Source organism: Trichosurus vulpecula, chromosome 5 (assembly GCF_011100635.1).
Source record: "Trichosurus vulpecula isolate mTriVul1 chromosome 5, mTriVul1.pri, whole genome shotgun sequence".
Classification (NCBI taxonomy): Eukaryota; Metazoa; Chordata; class Mammalia; order Diprotodontia; family Phalangeridae; genus Trichosurus; species Trichosurus vulpecula.
The window spans coordinates 23,993,717-24,014,465 of NC_050577.1; the positions used below are offsets into that span (position 1 = coordinate 23,993,717).

A 20,749-nucleotide genomic window follows, 5' to 3' on the forward strand; every position below is an offset into this window, starting at 1 on the left:
AAAATGGAATGTCATATTTAGATGAGCCCTGTGAGCGTGTGATAAGTTCGTACAGTCATGTTCAGTGCAAACTGAATTTCTTCAGGAGTATCCTAACTATTTTTCAAATTTATCTCTTGATGTAACTAAAGAACCTAGGTGGCAAAGACAGCAGTAGTCGAGTGTCGCTCCATTAGACAACACCCTGATCTTGCCAAAGATCCATCATACCTGTGTGTTTGCATGTACATTTCAGCACTATATTCTGGAACTACTGAATGCCAAGAACTTTATAGACTCTTTTGGACACAGACCGAAACCAAATATAATTGTCATATCATTCAAAGGTAGGAAGTAGATTGAAATTGACATTTTGTGCTTTGCTTCAGTCTGGCATCAGTGAGATTTTAAAACGCAGAACCAAAAAAACCTTTAAGGCTTAATTCTGGTGATTAAAATTTATGTCTAATGTAAATATGTGTGTGTGTATGTGATTAACACATCGAATGCTAGGCTTAGAAATAGGGAGGCAGGTTTGCATCTTACCTCTGACACTCACTACTTACTAGCCAGGCAACGCTGGACAAGTCACTCACCCTCTGTCTAGGCCTTATCTGCTCTGTCATGGAAGGATTGAGACCCATATGGATGGAGGGAGTTCCCACTCATATAGGAAAATATATCTGTATCAGGTTAAAAATAACAGTCCTCTCACTTGTCCAAGTCAGAGAGTGCTGTGGCCCTGTGTCATATTGTGATGTTTTTGTAACATTTGAGGTCCTTAACATTCATGCCTTTTGAACTCATTGAATCAGAGATCTAGAGCAATAAGGACCTCGTTGGGCATCCAGTTCAGTGCCTGGCACATACTAGGTGCTTAATAAGTCTTTATGAACACTTGTTGATTACAGATGGGGAAACTGAGGCCCAGAGAGGTGGGCCTGGCCCAAGGTGGTGAGTCAGAAGCAGGATTTGGACCCAGGTCCCCTGATAATAAGTGACATTTATATAACTCCTGCTAGGTGTTTGGCGTCAAGCTCACAGCAGCCCTGGGAGGTAGGTGCTACTGTTATCCCCATTTTACCGTTGGAGAAACTGAGTTAGACGAGGTGAAGTGACCTGCCCAAGGCCACACAGGTAGTAAGTGTCTGAGGCTGGATTTGAACTCAGGACTTTCTGACTCCAGGCCCCAGTTTCCAAGGCTCCTGCTCTGAGGTTGCCTTCCCGTAGTGGTTTAGAAGCAAAGAATTTCGGTCATGACGAAACACTTGCCTGTTTACTAATATCTGACCCAGCATTATCCCGGAGAAGAGGATGGGCGATCCTCTAAGCTGGACAGCCTCCCTGCTCTCCTCTGTTGTCCCAGGCTCTGGTATTTAAAGTTCCCACTCCCATTCAGCCGCAGGGGCCTCCACTACTACTTTAGCGGAGCCATCGGCTACAATGTCAGTGCCGGATGCTTCCATTGCTACTTAGTCTGCGGAGCCGAGCCAACTGTTACAATGTCGCAACATTGACTGGAACCTGGATGGATGCTTCGACATTCAGCCCTCTCCGAGGGTGCCTCTTGACTGTACCTGATTGGAGGTGCACAGCGGCCCGAGACCAGGACGAAGCCATCACCACGTGTCATGGAAATTCAAGCTGAGTCCGCCCACCTGTTGTCCGTCACACGAAGGGGAGGAGAGCGATCTTTCCCATAGGGTTAGGCCTGTGCACTCAACAGTAGCAGCTGTTTAGAAAGAGCGACCCCAGCTAACAACTGTAGATGCTTTTACTAAGGCTTTATCTCCAATTAAGTGGTAATAGGAAAAAAACCGCAATGAAAGGCACTCATGACTCTCCTTTTTCCCAGATAGAGAGAGGAGGACCACCTGCTGCCCCCTGCTGGGAGAGATGAATGGAGGAGCCAAGACAGAAAGACCTGCCTCGTGCCACCCGCTGGGAGCAATGGGGAGCTAGAGAATGTGCTTCTCTCTGGAGGTAGCAGACAGAGCAGGAGGCGGGCAGAGGGAGAGAAGCCGTCAGGTAGGGAAATGGCACATGACTGGGGACTTCTCCGCGGGCTTCAGTTTTCTCTTTGTAAACCAACATCACGAGCTGCACACTTGCAAGCAGAGAGTAAGCTAGGGGGCTTGAGTCCCACCTCTGCCTCTTCCTGGCAGTGCAATCTTGGGCAAGTTGCTTCCTCTCAGTTTCCTTTTCAGTAAATGGGCAAAATGGCCTCCCGGGCCCCTGTGGGTTCTGATCAGCTCCAATCCTCAAACATGCTTCTTGGAACCTGATGTCGCTGCCCTTTAGACACCACTTCCTATCATGCCTAGAGGCCTTTCCACCCTCCCCTTGGATCATGGTGGAAGTCCTCCAGACTCCACATGCCCATAAAGTGACATTCCAGCAGCCACAAGCAACCATGGGCTTTAACAAAAGTGTTATCAACTTTTAAAGTGAGGCTTACTTCCAGGGTGGGCCCTCTGGGTCTCTTTAACTGTTGTTTTGATTTTCTGTGTCTGACAGATGCCACTCAGGAAGCATTTCACTAGAATATGCCAGCCAGAGAACAAATATCTTTCTGTCCTGGGGCAGAAGTGTTTCTGCTTTGCATAGGCAGGGTTCTTACAGGACAGGGGTTCTGAGCTGACTTTGGCCCTCTGGTGAAGCCTAGGGACTGTGTCTGTCTCAGAATGATGCTTTTAAAGGCATAAAATATGTAGGACTGCAAAAGAATTAATTATTTTGAAATGTAGCTATCAAAATGTGTGTTTTTTTTTTTAAAAAAAACATTCATGGAGTCCAAGTTGAGGAACTCTGCATTAGGGGATCCATTCCAAAGGCAGCTGAAGACTTTGTTTCAGACCTTGTCCAAGGGCCTGGACCCAGGTCACGGGTCATATGTCTATATTGGCGCTGGAGAAAGACTTCCACTCTAATAGTTTTACCACATCGTGGTGTAGTGGAAGGAGAGCTAGATTTGGAGTCAGATAACCTAGGTTTGACTCAAGCCTACCAGTCTCCCTGGGAGACATTGGGCTAGATGCCTGACCTCTCTCTTTAAACTCTTACTTTCCTCTTCTTAGCATAGGGGTTGGACCAGATAGTCTCTGAAATCCCTTCCAGCTTGAAATCTCTCTCTCTATGACCTCATGGGCCCCCTCTTCCCCAGGAAGGTTGGTGCAATCAAGACCTCTGTGGTTAGAAGAGAGAGTTTTATGATCATTTGCCATTTGCTTCCGTTCATGAGTATCTCTCTAGGAAATCAGAGCCTTGGAAAGGAGCTTGGGGCAACACTGAATGTCGCAGGGGAGAGAGTACCAAGCATGGAATCAGGAAGACCTGAGTTTAAATCCTGCCTCAGATACATACTAACTAGCTCTATGACCTGGGCAAGCCAGTTAACTTCTCTATGGCCTCAGTTTCCCGCCACGTAAAATAGAGATAATAATAGCGTCTACCTCACAGGGTTAGTATAAGGATCAAGTGAGTTAGCACAGGCAAAGCATTTGGCAAGAATTTTTGGATTATGTAGATGCTATCATTATTACTATCATCATTATTATGATCATTTCTGCACATTTTCTCCAGCGTTCTGTGCTGTCCTCAACTCAATCCAACAAGCATTATTTGGTGCCTGCTATTTTCCCAGCACCAGGCTAGAAGCTGTCGATACAAAGGAATAAACGAGCTTACATTCTGCTGGAGAAGGTACAACATTTACACAGAACAGCAAATGCAAGAGATATAAAATAAATTAAAAGCAGTTTTCTAGGAGAGAATACTAACAACTAGGGGAATTAGGAACAGCCCTTGGTTGGCAGTAGCACTGGAGTTGATCTTTGGAGAAAACTAGGGTTTCTTAGTGGGAAAGGTAAGGAGGGAGGACATGCTGGTCATGCCAGACAGCCTATGCAAAGGCCTGGAGGCTGGAGGTGGAAACGGCAAGTAGACCAGTTTGACTGGAACGCTGTAAGTGAGACACAAGAATAATGCATAATCAACCTGAAAAAAATAGGTTGAGCCAGACTATAAAGGATTTTAACTGTTGAATTGAGCTCTTGTTTTATTTAAAATAATCTGCAGTGTCTTTTTGGCATTGCCTTCATCATCACAGGTTGATTGGAGAGATTATTCCCTGAACTAAGAGCACTTTGTGTTGGCCTGCATTCATGCACTGGTCCTCTGACAAAAGGAAAGAAGCCATTTGTGTAACCCACACTCAGGAGACCATGCTCATTAGGAGTATGTCTCCCTTTGTGCTTGAAAGGGATGCAGTTCAACAACCCCTGTTGCTAATGATCCCAGAGAAGCCACCAAAATTTACTCTCATGTCGGAGACTGATGGCACAAAGTTCCTGTGTTGACTTTGGTTTTTTGTTCTCATTTCTCTTGGCCTAGATCTCTGGGATATTCTAATGCAGACATTCTGCAAAGTAGACATTAAGCCATTAATGAAACTCTTTGGGTAGAGCCATTCAGCCAGCTCTGAATCTAATTGTACTACTGTTTAACATATATCTCTCCAGATCTTTTTCTGGGAAGATCTTCTTGGTATCCCCAAGCACAATAAGGCTAGCACCCCACTTTGGCAAGTATTCAGTTCACATTTCTTTTATAAGAGTATTAAAATGTTATGCCCAAAGAGTTATTCAATTTCCTATACCCTTTGTTCTAAAATATTTATCGCAACTCTCTTTGTGGTGGCAAAGAGTTGGAAATTGCAGGGATGCCCATCAATTCAGGAATGGCTGAACAAGTTGTAGTGTATAATTGTGATGGAATACTATTGTGCTATAAGAAATGGTGAGCTTGATGATCTTAGAAAAACATGGAAAGACTTGCAAGAAATAAGAAGAGTGAAATGAGCAGAACCAAGAGAATATTGTATACAGTAACAGCAATGTTGTTTTAAGAACAGCTTAGAGTGAGGAAGTAGTTTTGACTATTATAAATATCCAAATTAACCATAAAGGACATATGAAGAAAGATGCTATTTGCATCCAGGGAAAGAACTGATAAATAGGAGTATATATAGAATGATTTTACATATATACATATTTATGTCTGATGGTAGCCATATCTGGGGAGGGGAAAAGAAGAAGAAAAAAGAAAAAGAAATTTACATGACAAATTTATTATATATTTAAAAGGAATAGCAGGTTGTACATAATAGATTTGCAGTTTCATATGCAATCATCTTTTTTTATTATACCATGCTATGAAAATGCTTGTTTTATTCCATAAATTAAAATTTTAAAAAGAAAAAGAAAGAGGGGAAAAGTGAAACCTGTAAATGAGTAACAGTTTGACCCAAAGATTCATGTTCCCTAGTGTTATTCATAGACCTAAGAATAAGGGTCCCTTTTCTACTGTAGTTCCCAGAAAAAGGCTTTGGGAATTGCTCACATATGGTCTCTTCTTCTCACTCTTACCCCTAATACTTGCTCTATAATTAGATGGGGTTTTTATCACTAAGGAGAGAAAACCTCAAGACCTGTCTTCTAACAGGAAATGCATGGCATTTCCTCTTTTACTATGGCTAGTACTGCTATTTAGGCCACATCTCTCCAAATTCTTCCACAAGAATAACATGAGAGACTTTTAAAAATCTTTTTCTAAGGTCTGAGTAAACCATGTCAGCCGCAATGCCCTGGTCTACTGGTTTAGTGACTTTGTTACTAAAGGACATTGAGTTAGTTTGGCATGATCTGTTCTCAAGGAAGATCACTGCTTCCTTTGTGAGCTGTTCGTTTACCACCTCTGTAGGAACACATGCTGTACTGCTCACTTCAGCAAAACATATGCCAAAAGCAGAACAATATAGAGAAGATTCACATGGCCCCAGCCCAAGGATGATGTGCAAATTCTGACACCTTTCCAGATTTTAACATTATGGTACATGAATATAATACAATATTATTGCCCTGGATGGAACGATGAAAAGGATAAATTTAGAGAAACCTGGGAAGACTTATAAGAACCGATGTTGAGCACAGAACCAAACATTTACAATGACTGTAGTTTTGTGAAGAAAAAACAACTGTGAAACCTTAAGAACCAGAATCAATAAATGTTGTGACCAGTGAGGACTCCACATCTCCAGCACTGATGTGCCACACTAGAGGGGGCAGATTGCAGATGTGGCCAATGTGTGAATTGGTTTCATGCACGTATTCTTATTTGTTACAAAGGAGGGCTTTTATTTTTCTTTGGGGGGAGGGGAAGAATTGGAGAATAGTGATGGTGATACTAAAATAAAAAGGAAGAAAAGATCATCAATGAATCATAACAAAAATAAACAGGACAGAAGAAGGAAGTTCTGAAGGCATCACAGATAATTAGGGGCAGTGTTGTAGCTATGAGGTCAGCTAGGTAGTTCAGTGGATAGAGTGCTGATCCTAGGGTCTGGAAGACCTGAGTTTAAATCTGGCCTCAGACAGATAGCTGTGTGATCCTGGGTAAGTCACTTAAGCTGTTTGCCTCAGTTTCCTGATCTGTAAAATGGGGATGATAATGATAACAGCCACTTCACAGGAGTGTTGTGAGAATCAAATATTGTGACGACCAAATGAGAAAATAATCATAAAGCACTTAGGGCAGTGGAGTCTGTTATCTTAGTAGTTCTCAAACAGCACAGCCTCAGGGAGAAACCACTTATTCTTCTAAGCTGCTCACTGGGAGAGGAGAAAGAAGGAATGACCTGGGCACCTAAAACATTATAAAGCATAGCCCTTGTTTCCTACTCCACTCATGCTGTTGGAATCTTGCTTAGTCAGTTGTAAAGAACCAATTTCTCACTAAAATGAACCAAAATAATTTACAGACTAGAACTCAACACAAAAGACCAGAAATGGGTCCTTACTGTTATTGTAGTAGTATAGAAATCCCATAACTGCTTTTATAGCTATGCCTTTGAAAAGGACATGGAATTATTTGGAAATAACTACATTTCCTATCATGTTGTGAGTCAAAGGCTTGAGGCGAGGAAATAAAAGAACCAGGAGGAAAGACGGATAAAGAGCTTTTTTCTCCCCTGGAAAATGATGGACATGGGCATTTTCTGTTTTTGAGGAATCTGTAGAAGTGCCTAAACTTGGACTAGGTAGGAATATGAGTTGGCAGCAGTGAGGGAATTTCTGTGCCATGACAAACTCTTGGACCCAGCAGAGTGAACAGGGCAAGATTCCAAGGGCAGCCAGTGGCAAGAGGATTGGAACTGAGAGAGCGTGCCAACATGGTCTTTACTGAAGAGCTCCACCTTGTTAACTAGTCTGTTGTACCCCAAATCTGATGGTAGCCAGCATTCTGGGAAGCTTCTAGGCACTGGCTATTAGAGTACCTTGAAGTAGAACTCCACAAAATAAAGACTGTATTTTATGATCAAGAAAAAGAAATGGAGAGACAGAAACCATTCCAGAGACAGAGAGAAACAGAGATATACAGAGAGATTTAACAGGAGCTACCAGGTATATGGATTGTCATGTATAGGGAAACTCAGCTCGTTGACAATAACATAAGCTCAGTAAGCATAATTTGAGACGAATCACATGGAATACCAGGGAAAATTCCAAGCTCAGTGGAAATATATTAAAAAAGAATTCCTATATAATAAAAAGAGAATTCTAGCAATTATTTTAAAACATGAGAAAAAAGAATGGCAATTGATTAATAATCAATACAGTCTTAGATCCAGCATGACCTAATGTGCATACCTGACAAGATTCTAAGTGTTTAGGAACCTCCTCAATTCCTCAACCCACCATAGACAGAGAGGTGGCACAGTGGATAGACTGCTGGTCCTGGAATCAGGAAGATTTGAGTCAAAATCTAGCCTCAGACATGTTCTAGCTGTGTGACCCTGGGCAAGTCACTTAACTTGTGACTGCCTCAGCTTCTTCAGCTGTCAAATGGGGATAATAATGGTATCTACTTCATGGGGTTGTTGTGAGAATCAACTGAGATATTTGTAAAGTGCTTAGCATAGTGCTTATTTTCTTTCTTCCAGTCGAGAAAGGAGAAAAAACAGGAAAGAGAGAGCTCTGTTCTCTTGGTCAGTTAAAAGGGAAGCGAAGCACAAAAGCAGATAAGAGCCTCCAAACTTTGAAACCCTTGGCTACCAGGAAGAAGAGAGTGTGGGAGAGAAGAGGGTAGGAGCACAGCCAAGACGCTACTTTTTTCCTGGTAATCCATGAATAAGAGAGATAACTGGAGAGAGAACAATCCAATCTCTGCTCTTCTGTTGAACTTTAGGGAGAAGAGAATAAGGTTAAAAGAGAGACCCACAGAAAACCTACCCCTTATTTCTCCCTTCAGATCACATTCTCTCTCCCGGTCACATAATCCATTCATGCCTGCTCATTAACTTGTCTTCCAAAGGTAAGGCACTTTACTTTTCCATACCATGCTCTACTAACTCTGAAGATCAATAGAGGTAGTGTACTTTTTCCAAAGAAGCCTTTGGTTTGGAATCAATGGGGTCCTGCCCCAATGATAAGTAGAAAGCCTTTTTGATCCAGTCCACATGACTCATTAGGGATCAGAGTTTTGATTCAAGACAATACTGCTGAGTTTATGATAGAATGTAAACACCCCCTCCCCCAATACATAACTCATTAGAGAACCACTCTATTCTGAGATCCACTTGACTGTCTGGAGTCAGATAAAAGAGGGATGAGTTATTCTATACATCAATTTCGGCCCAATTCCAACAAGCTAGAAAGTAACTTGTTACGATTTATTAACTGTAACAATGGATGACTAATCAGACAGATTCATAGCAGTTCCCCTCTTTGTGTATTGATGATACCTATCAACATGTCTACTATATTGTGAATAAGAAGGCAGGTAGGGTTTGACCAGTAGAGTTGAGTTCCCAGGGCCTTGTAATACAAAGGCACATTTGAGGCAGTTATGCGATTCAGTGAATAGAATGCTACTACTGTGATTAGCACCCCTTGAGTTCAAATCCTGTCTCAAACACATAAGTAGTCCCAGTCAGGTGAAGTGGCCTGTCTCGAACTCATTTTTCTCAACTGTAAAATGGGGATAAGAATAGCACCGACTTCGCGAGGCTGTTGTGAGAATCAAACAAGAAAACATATAAAGTACTCTGGAAACCATAGAGCTGATACAAATGCAACCTGTTATTATTATGGCATTGCTACACTAAGGACCTCCTCCGGTGACTTCAGAGTAATTGGACCATCCAAAGTCTAGTCACTGGAATCATGCATGTTGGTTTGGTGGTGGTGGTGGTGGGGGACACCTCCTGAGCGCTCCACAGGAGCCCAGACTTACAGTTATTTTTCTCTGACCACCCAAGTGTTAATGTGGAGTCACCTGCCATTTCTGTGACCACTAGTATAACACAGATACAGCATTTTGAAAAAAAAGTTTAAAAAACACTGTTAAGACTTGCCATGGATGATACAGGATAATTTGCCCTAATGGTCAGTTCTCCCTAACACCAAGGGAAATGGAAAATCCTCTTGACGTGGGACATGGATTGTCCATTAGTAGAGTCATGACTATGCATGGGTCAATTTATTGATTAAGTGGCCTGGGAACTTAGAAGGGCAGCCAGGAGCCATTACAATCCTGCAAGTGACAGTCCAATCATGGTTTGGGAGACATCTGGGAGCCCCTTTTTCCCTGAACCTTCCCCAGAATTCTTTTTTTCTGGGTAGAGGGAGAGTCTCCTTGACCTAGAAGCCGGTGGGATTTTTATGGGTCTCCTGGAGGAGTTGTGCTTGACTGAACTCTAGGAGTCTCCCCACTCATCAGGAAGGAGAAGAGGACAGAGTTAGCATCTTGTCTGAGGTTACTTGTGACTTCCTCAGTTCCTCCTCTTGGTCTCTAGCTATGCAGGGTAGTTTGTGTGTTTCAGATGTTACCTAATGCTTAGTCCTTGTGGTCTGTGGGGCTCAACTGGTTTCCTAGGGTGGCTGGGCCTGCTCCTATGCTAGAATCAGAAGGCCTGGCTCTACCAAGTTCTGCTGGCATGACTTTGGCCAAGTCACTTAAACACTCATTTGTAAAGTGAAGAAGGGAAGTGGTGAACTCAAGATGCAGACTAAAATCTATGTTTTCAGACACAAGCCAATGTGGGAACTTATTTTGCTAGACTGTGTATATTTGTTACAAGGTGGTTTTCTTTTCTTTTCTAATTTATGCTGCTGGGGGAGGACAAAGGGCATAGAGTAGAAAAAGAAAAAGAATGAAATGAAAGGGGGGGCAGTCAGTGAGACATCTTTTTTTTTTTAATGGAGAGAAAAGGACAGAAGGAAGACCAGGCAAGTAGGACAGCTTTGAAAGCTACAGCTCAATCTTATTATAATCTTAAAAAGAAAAGTATAGTAGGCCCTGTAATTTCATGGACAATCCTCTTTTTTCTGTTCTTTTCTGTAATTGCAAATGCAAATACCTGTTCCATTTGGTGTTTGATAGCTTCAGAATAAGAATGAAAATTAATTTAAAACAAAATAAAATAAGGAGATCAAAGTAAATACCTTCATAGGTCCCTTCGAGCTCTAAATCCATAATCTATGAGCCTCGACATTTGTCCTTGCCCTTGAACTTGAATGTAGGGCCTTGTCTTGGGTTGCCCTTGCCCTGATGCTGGGGAGATTAATGGGGATGAATCTTTTTCTTAGTTTCCTTTTCCATGTCCCATGCTATCTTGATTTCCCTTACAATTACATTAGCTGAAGAAGGAGTACCATGGTGCTGTCCAGGAAATTTATTCTCCTTCTAGCACCTTATTGTATACCTTTGAATTCCTGTAATGCTCTGCTAAGGAGATTTCTAGAGGGACTTTTGCAACAGGGAAGCTCAGGTCTATTGAAGGCAAGGCACATCCCTTGCCTCTTTACCTGTATTTGCCTTTATCACTGCAGCTAACTGAGAGGTGAAGAATGTCACCGGAATAGTTAGGGTTTCCATAAATAACTCAGTAGTCTTTCCTACAGTAGAACAGTCAAATCTAAGATGATGCTGAAGCCTCTCTCAGTCGATGAGATGTTTATGGACCTAATGAAATTGTATAGGTTTGTTCCAACCAACACCAGAAGTCATTATTCACTGTCCCAGACCATGCTTCATACCCCCACAGATCTGCTACGCATTTCTCCAGGAACAAAGTTATGGAATAAAAAATTTTGTATCTCCTAGGATGTGCTCAGCTGAACAAAATCTGTCATTGCCAATGACTGAAGGAAGAGGAAATCAGATTTTTTAAAGATGAGGAAACAGGACATTTTTTAAGCCATAAATGAGGTAGAGTGACATTTCAAGTTATAGCAAATTTCATGATTTTAGTATATGTTCTCTATTAATTTAAAAAATAGAATAAGTGCATTTTGGCAGAGCTAGAAAATAAGTTAATGGTGGAGTGGTGAAAAGTCTTGAGACAACTACAATTATCTCTTAATTACACACAGCAGGCTTCAAATATGTGTCCCTTCTTAGGAAGAGACTTAAAGAGAAAAAAGGAATCTCAAACAAGCTAATTATGAGGCCCATGCAGGTTTCTTGATGAAAATTTAACTTTTGGAATGATATGGGAATAAAATTCAATAAAGCTTCTTTACAAGGCCTGAGTAGGGGCCTTGACCAGATCAAGAGAACATCTATTGCCAACTACAGCTTTTTCTGTCCTTTGAATGTATTGGCTCAGATCAGAAATTTGGAGCTGGCAGGCTCTTTTGAGCTCACCTAGTCCAATCCCCTCATTTTTCAAAGCAGGAAACTGAAGCCAAAAAACCTCTGAAAATAAGGTCACCTCGGTAGCAAATAGCAGATCTGGTGCCTAGAGGAGCCATAGGACTCAGGTCTTTGAAGACAAGGTCCTTTGCTCTTTCCACAATTTCATGGGCTAATTATGAAACAAAGCAATTGAGATCAGCCCTTTGACAATTGTACATTAGGAAGTAAAGACATTTCAGGGGTGTGTGTCCCCTCCTGTTCTGTGAAATGAAGGGGCTGGACTACATGCCCTCTACAATCCCTTCCAACTTTCAATCTATAACCCTATCATCCTGCAAACTAAGAGTTGTCTCTTTTTCCTTCAAGAAAGAACCAGGGGGCAGCTAGGTGGTAGTGAGTAGAGCACCGGCCCTGGAGTCAGGAGGACCTGAGTTCAAATCCAGCCTCAGATACTTGACACACTAGCTGTGTGACCTTGGGCAAGTTGCTTAACCCCAATTACCCTGCCTTCCCCCTCTCAAAAAAAATAGAAAGAAAGAATCAGCCACAAGCTAAGCTGCTACAGGATCCTATAGTTAAGGAAATGTTTTAATACTGGAACCTAATTTCATAGAACCAAAATCTAAAGCTGGATGGGACCTCAGGGTCTATCCAGGCCAACCCCCTTATTTTACAGATGAGGAAACTGAGGACCACGGAAGTTACTTGACCAAATTCACACAAGTAAAAAGGTGAAATTTGAACCCATGTCCCCTGACTCCATAATGAGTGCTTTGTTCATAGTACCATATAGGAAATATGTTAAAAGACTCAATTTTCTTCTTAGCTAAGTTTAAAAGAATTAAAAAATCTCATTAGCAAATTAATCAAATATTCAATAAACATCTATTGTGAATCTATCACTTTGCTAGGTACTAACAATAATACCTTGAAGTGGTATGAGTTCTTTACTTCTTTAAAGTACATTCAATGAGTTCCATAAGGTGAGCTACCATTGTCAACGGGAAGATGTGAGAGAGGCTGAAGAAGAGTGCCATGTTTTCATTTCTAATTCCCCCTGACAAATTGCCATGGCAACTCAAGTTAGGTCCTTAAAGTACATCAGGTCTAAGGCAGAAGGAGGGAGGGGAAGCTGTGAATGGATCTGGAGTCCCTTTAGGACTTTGAAATATCATTAGTTGAAGTCATCAGCATACCCATCAATTCAGATGTACTTAATGACTTCTATGTGCCCAGAACTGTGCAGTGGGCAGGGGATGAACATAATTTGATTTGTTTTCTAGCCTTTTAAGCAGAAGAATTAGAAGCAAACACTATTTAACTCAAAGTACAATTTTATCTGAAGGAAGCAGAAGATACTGGAAAGATCTTGTGGCCATATTTTAATGTTAAAGGGAAGACTCTTACCTTCTCAGCTCTTGAAAACTCATTCTTTTTGACAGTGAATATCCCATTCTAGAATTCTCCGTAGGAGGAAATAACTTGTTTTGGTTCTTATTGCCTAATCTAGTACCTTCTTAATTGTCTCAGATCAAGGATGGGAAGCTGTAGATGATCTAATGTGGTAGTTACCCCATAAGCATTCACATTGAACTTTGAAATCTCTGTGCACCAACATTTGATTATATTCGGTGTTATGAAAATTTTGAGATTATATAAAGAAGCCGTGTTGTGAAGATGTGAGCCAGGAAAAAGTGGAAAGCTGACCCAGCTTCCTCATTCTATCCTAGCTGGAATGATACGCTGCAAATGTTTAACATTGTTGAGGAGGTAGACAGTGAGTTTTAGGAAAACATCTTCTCTCCAGAAAAAGTAACCTTAGAAAATAAAGAAAAAGAACTATGGGATTGTGTAAATACCCTAAGGCTGGCAAGGGCAGGATGAGGTTTACTGATTTTAATCAAGGAGGGCTCCACCAGGATATTCTAAGAAGACCAACCTTAGAGAAGTGAATTATCCCATTGAAACAAACCTGATCTTTGGTAAATCCTGAGAACCCAAGGATATCATGTTCTGACATTAAGGTTAATAGGTTCTAAACACCAAAGTTAACACATTCCAATACCAAGGTTATATGTTCTCCCCAAACCACCTGGCATTCCATCCTCTCCTTATCATTCATCCTCCCAAATAAGGAATGTGGCTGAGAAACCTCACTTGATAGCTTCTATTGCTGCTGGTAATGTCACCCTGAGGCTGTGTAAGAGCCCTACATATGTGTGTATCTCCATTTCTTTGTTGTACACTGCCATCCACCTGTCAATTGCCCATCAGCTGATGCTAATATCATTTTTTCTTTCCTAGTGTTGCCTCCTTATTTATTGACCTCCAGTCAAATAGACCAAGGTGGGAGGAATTATTTCCCAGGAGGATCTTAGGACTTCTGGCTTAAGGAATTTCCCAGCAACATGACCTCTTAGACTGACCAGACAACATGTGGTTGAAGCAGACTTTCTGGGTGTATGGGTGTTCAAAGAGGACTAACACGTCTGGTGTGAGGGCTTGCTGAGCTCTTTTCAAGGCTGCTCTTCCACCTTTGGTGTCTACCTGGCACTCCACTCTCACCTGTGGCTCCAAGAAGCTGTAGCTTGTGCAGTGGCCACACCCTGGTAAACCATCTCAGCAGGAAGTCTTGACCAGTTTGAGGGTAACTGCTGGGCCACAAACCCATTGGTGACTTAGGAGGGGTGTCTACCCCAAGCATGTGAAACCTTCCTCCAGTGGAATGAGTGGATGAGAATAATTTATTCCAATGGCCATGAAGGTGGCTGAAGCAGGTGCTGAGAGCTTGGTCAGACAGTGAAGATGCCAAGATCATCCACTGAATCTTGGGCCATGGACAGTCATCCTGACTATTGTCCTGCTACTGGGATTCAGTTACTCTGGAAGAGAGAATGAGGCTGACCACTTTGTGCAACTCTCTCACTTAAAGCCAATTCATACATGAGTCAAGATATCACCCTGTGGTGTTATTGGTCCTCTCTGAAAATGAAGGACAAACAACATGTGCATTTTCATATAAAAATTCTTGTTGCTTATTGGGCTCATAAAACTAAAATACTTCTTAAGTCAATTCATTTCAAGGATATATATGGTTATGGCATAGGTACCTTCTGCAGATGCCAACTGTTTGCCCTCAGTAGACAGTCTTTGGGAGTTGCTATGGATGAAGAAAAAAAATGCTATGGAGAAAAAACAAGTCACCTCGGGTACAACCCATTGGTGATGAGCTTCTCCAGGTTAGCTTAGCTGGTCCTCGGATGCCAATCCACCCCTGAGCTCATACTTGCAGCCATTGTAGCTGGAGAGGACCGACCAGAAGGCATGTATGTTCCCTTAGGTTGACCTTCAAGAAGCAGGGGTCATTGCCACACTACGTAAGGCACTGAGGTATGTACCCTTTATGTCAACAAATTATTTAATTGAGCTGAGTGGCTGACTTCAACAATAGCTTGGATAGTCATGACTTGACTGCAGCTAATTACTTTAAATATAACCTCAATCTGTAATCTGTACACATCAAAACTCCAGTGCAAAGTACAAGTTGTTTTTGTGAGACTAGAATGAGAAACAGTTATGCTCCCCTCAGGTAATTAGCAGCAAGAACAAATAGCATACTTCTCCTGGAGCTTCTGTTGAGTAGCTTTGAGTTCAAGGGGGGCAAAGGGGAAGGATAGAACACTTTGAGTTTCAAACATGGGAAGTTATTACAGTATTGATTATTTTCAAGCTGCTGAACTGCTTACTGTTATTCACAGCTATATTGTCTTTTTTCCCTTTCTCTTAAATAAGAAGTGTTATCACATGTCTATAACCATCTGTTCTGGTGACTAAGCACCAGCTCAGGGTGTAGAATGACAAGAGAGGATGAACAATGCATCTTACCGTCTCAAGGAAACATTTTTAAAGTGCAGATTCAACAACAAACATTTATTAAACACCTGCTCGATGTCAGGGCACCATCCTAGGCAATGGGGAATCAAAGAGAAAAACCAAACAGGCAATCCTCGTTGTCAAGGATCTTACATCCTACTGGGGAGGAATGGGGAAAGGGAGGAGGATATATAACATGAACATAGATAATAAGTAGCATACAGGGTTATTTGAGGAGTTGTTAATACCAATTAGGAGGACAGGAAGGGTTCATATAGAGGAGGTATTTCCTGAGCTGAACTTTGAAGGATAGTAATCTAATCTCTGCCTGAAGGCAGAGATTAGAAGAGAGTACATTTCTGTATGTCTAGAATATAGTGGGCATGAAGATAAGTAATGTGAATGACAGCTATAAAGAAAATTTGGGGTCATATAGCAGAGAGCTGTGAATGTATTTTGTCCTGAAGGTAGTAGGGATCCATTGAAAGATTTTGAGCAGAAGAGTGGCATGACCATGACTATGTCTTAGGAAAAGTTATTTTGACAGCTGTGTGGATGATGCTTTGGAGAGACTAGCAGAAGAGGGACTCACTGGAAAGCTGTTTCAATGGTCCAAATGAAAGGGGACCAGACCCTGAATTAGAGGGGTGGCCATGTGAGTGGAATACTTGTTGAACTGAATCTCTATTCCATGAGATGTCATCTGATTTACACTTTGTTAAGTACTTTATTAGTCAGGAAGATCCGAGTTCAAATCCTGCCTCAGACCCTTAAGCTATTCAACCTTGCTGTGTCTCAGTTTCCTCATGTGCCAAATGGCAGTAATAATATAGCACCTACCTCCAAGGGTTATTGGGAAGACCAAAGACAATATGATAGCATATATAGTAAGTGTAATTGAAACTGATTTGCAATCACAACCTTTAAAGCTATATCAATACTTACTAGAATAATCATTATTATTGTTGTCACTAGTTTTACCTGAGTCAAAGGTTGAAAGTCCACTTGTGCTACTGAGACAGAATATGCTGCTTTAGTCAGTAGAGAAGAGATCGACCGGGTGAGAAAAAAAAGTCACTGAAAATGAGGATTCCATTTCATCCTGAGGTTCACAAGTACTGTGCCAGGCAACTCACCTGGTATTTGGTTTGTAGACTGCCTCTCTTGACCATATTTTGGGCTCTGGGAATCAGTGGAACTGACTTTTCTCAAGATACATTTTTAGAGTCTGGACCATTTTTTAACTTGATTTCAGGATTACTTTTCTCCCTAATACACAGTCTGCTGGCTGCCCAGTAGCTCCTGAGATTAGTAGGGTGAGTGATGTGGGTTCTTCATCCAGTTCCAGATGGAATTGTGAAGCAGATGAAATATGTCTGGCTCCCTTCCATCTCAAGGTCTGACTCTGCCTTCATGGCTTCCCCTCTGGACTTGCTCTATCTTTGGATATTCAGTGCATCTGTTTTATTGGGGAACCCTAATCCGGCTGGCCTCCCTCAGTCTGTGCCCCAAAATCTAACTCTTTCTTCCTTTTCCAGACAACACACCATTGACTGTCCATAAGCTAGACAAATGAAAAGCTGATAAATGAAACCTACTGTATGGTTAATGACTGATAATGGCTTCATCTACTGCCCATTAACATGGGGCAATGCTTCAGCCCAAAGGATATCTCTTGGATGAGAGCTTTTCATTGTCGTGATGCTGCAACTGTCCCATCTGCTGTTAGGTTGGGAATCAGGAAGACCTGAGTTCAAATACTGCTTCTGACATTCACTACCTATTTTCCCTTCAGCCTTGGTACTCTATCTCGTCACTACCCTCCTCTCTTGGTCCTTCTGAATGGAAGGTGGAGTCACTTCAAAATTTCCATGTAAGGTAGGAGTTCAGCTCAGAGTATCTCCTCTTCTAGCTACATACTTTGGTACTTCTCTGACTTTCCCACCAATCTCCTGAATTGGGTACCTTCTCCTCCCCTCCCTCTCTCCATTTTCCTTTTCTACTTCCTTTTGTGTGTTGTCTTTCTCCATTAGATTTTAAACTCCTTGATGGCAAGGGCTGTCTTTCTCTTTTTGTATCTGTATCCCTAGCACTTACCATGGTTTCTCGTGCATATTTGACTTACTCCCTGTGTGACCCAGAGCAAAGCTCTTAACCTCTCTCAGCCTCAGTTTCCTCATCGTTAAAAAGGGAATAATGACAGCACCTACCTCTCAGGGTTATAGTGAGGCTCAGACATGACAATATATGTAAAATATTTTGTAAACCTTAAAACAAAATGAAAGTTTATTAGCATAAGCCTCAGCATCATCACCAAGGTTTCATGGCAGGCCTAGTCTAGGTATAGGAATAGCAGTCTGAACCTTCTGTAATCATATGATTAACCTGAACTGCGCTTCTTTAAAGCTTGTGCAGGAATGTCAGGCTTGGGACAAAACTCTTTCCAAATTTTGACTGAGTCCATCTGCATATGAAAGGCCAGGCATATGGTTAGGCTGTTTCAAGATATTTGGAGATACCCAGTTTCCCAGAGCTAAGGCCTAGCAAGCAGACTGTTCCTTGAGCTTGACATAACAACAATCCTTTGTGCTCTGGATGCTCTCACCCTCTCATGAAATGTGTTGCTTTGACCAGCACCAGTTGTTTGCTGAGCGATTTATGATTTTCATATTAATCAACAACTGTTTAGATTTGTTGGAGCTCCCCCTATTTCCTAGGGACCTGAGAGCCAGAAGCAGGTGACATGCTACAGCCTAAAGCTATTCATCATATTTCTTGACATGTTCACAATCCCTGTTTCTTGTAACTGCTGAGTGAACCAAATCAGGTACTGCACTCCTGTTTCCACCAAGCTAACTGTGGCTTTGTTCCCTCCTCAGCAACCATTAAGACTTGAGACAATCAACCTAGAGATTGTTCACACAGGACCAGGAATGCCAGTGTTGTCAATGCATGAGCCTGCTGTGAGACCTGCTACTCAAGACCTAAGAATGATTGGGCTGTGGTCCAGCCCCCTTGTGGTTTTTTATGTATATAAGCCCTGTCTTTGTCCTGGCACTTAAGCCTTCCTTCTCAGGAGGAAGGGTTTCCACTTGCAAGTATTTTCCTCACTCTGAAACAAGTTAAACTTTTGTTTGAGTCTTGACTCTCCTGTCTCTTGCTGCTCTATTTGGCTCTGGCCACCACAGGTTAGAGGCTGGTTCTGGTCCAGTTGACAGCCATTAGCAATGACAAAGACTTTGCCCTTTGGGCTTAATTGGTCTCCACAACACTCTTTGGTACAAATTTAGGGTTTGATTGTTGAACTGGATAGTTACTAAGCAAATAATAATTACTTGGTTTATAGGCTAACCTTCAGTGATTGAAAATTGGGAAACATATGGAATAATTGCCGTAAATTATCATGTAGTCTCCAACTAAGGAACATGAACTCCTCACCAGGAAGAGGAATCCAAAGAAAAGATTAATGAGATTAGTTATCTGGATTGGCCTTCTTCTTCTTCTTCTTCTTCTTCTTCTTCTTCTTCTTCTTCTTCTTCTTCTTCTTCTTCTCCATCTTTGTCTTCATCTTCGTCTCTAAAGGTCTTGGCCTCTGGGCCTGAGAATCCCTTGACCAGGGGAAGAGAAGCTAGTGGAGTGAAGACCCAAGGGAACAAGACTGGGAAGACTTTTAGCTGATTCTCAGGCAAGGATTTCTTCAATTTTTAATGTAGGTCTCCTGGGAGGACCCTGAAAGGGTCATAGACACTTTGGAGAATCAGAAATCATAGAGATTTGGTGAGCTGGAATATATGTGGTCTGTACATTTCTCAGATTCATTAACTTTCCAGGTCCTTTGGTCTTGAAGGAACTTCTACAGTTCACTTGGTGCCTGTGGTGAAGGAGACTGAGAAGGAGGAGGAAGATATAATCTAGGCTTTCTGCTAAACTCTGAGCTGGTCTCAGTGGAGTACAGCATTCAGTGGATATCAGTGAGCAGCATTGAACAGAGATCATTGTCCAGGGATCAGCATCCTGGAGGACTTGTTTGACAGCATCTAGTGGAGACTAAAAAGTTAGAAGGAGCAGGCCTAAATAGGGGAGGCTAGAAGACCAGTGGATCCTGGCAAGAGCAGTGTCACCAGCAGCCCTGCTGCTTCTGAGATGTGAGTTGCTCCTCTAGTTGTGTGCCCAGGCCACCTATATTTTCTACAGCTCTAATATGTGTGCCCCCTACGTGTTTCCAGTCGTCCTGCTGATTCTGTGTGTGTATCTAAGAGAAAGTATGTTCCCTTCTTATGGGGAAATGTTTTGTTGTACTTTTTTTCTATGCCATTTCATTAAAGACCTTTGCTTTGAACTAACTGTATCCTCTGGCTGGTAGCAGAAGGTAGTGGGGGCTTGTGGGCTATGATTATTTTTTAGGTGCAGACCCAGAGAACACCTACTACTTTGGTAGGTATCTGCAAGGGGCCTTACCCAACAAGGTGAGGAGGTGCTTCCAGGTGCAAAAGAGGGAACATCCAGAGAGCCAGGGATGGAGTCAATAGCCCTGAGTTTAAGTTTAAGCTGTGCAGCTTGGAAGGTATGTGATGATAAAGAAGTGGATTAACTTCCCTGAGCCTCCACTTCATCATTATAAAGTTAATCCTAATCCTTATAACTGTTGAGGGCACCACATAGTCTCAGTCATCCAAGATCACAGCTTAGATGATATCCTCCGCTCCTCACTTTTTCTCACTCCCCATGTCTAATCTGTTGCCAAATTCTGCTGATTCTACCTTCATAACATTTCTCACATGCTCTCTCTTCTTTCTTCTGCCATTACAACCAACCTGGTGCAAGCCCCCTTCACCTGACTAAAGTAGTCTTGCAACAGCCTGCTGGTTGGTCTCCCTTGCCACTCCAACCTATTCTTCACTCATCTGTCAGCTCACATCCATCCAAGTCATTCTCCTTATTTCATAAATTCTAGTGGCACCATATCACCTCTAGGATAAAAAACAAAACCTTCCATCTGGCTTTTAAAGGTCTTTATAACCTGGTCCCATCCTGCCCTTCCAATCTTCTTACATTTTACTCCTCTCCAAGTGCTCTGCAATCCATTAACACCTGTCACATCCCACTCCTTCTCCCTACTCTGTATTTTCACTGGCTGTCCCCAATGACTAGAATTCTCTCCTTCATCTTCTTTCCCTCCTGGCTTCTTTCAAGTCTCAGC

At 42.0% G+C, this 20,749-nt stretch overlaps 1 non-coding gene across 1 annotated transcript; it reads left to right on the forward strand.

Annotated features, from left to right (window-relative positions):
* The first annotated feature begins 5,755 nt into the window (after positions 1-5,755).
* On the forward strand, positions 5,756-5,860 carry LOC118852465. Its single transcript, XR_005010544.1, has one exon. It is a non-coding gene; the product is annotated as a U6 spliceosomal RNA (small nuclear RNA).
* The last annotated feature ends 14,889 nt before the right edge of the window (positions 5,861-20,749 follow it).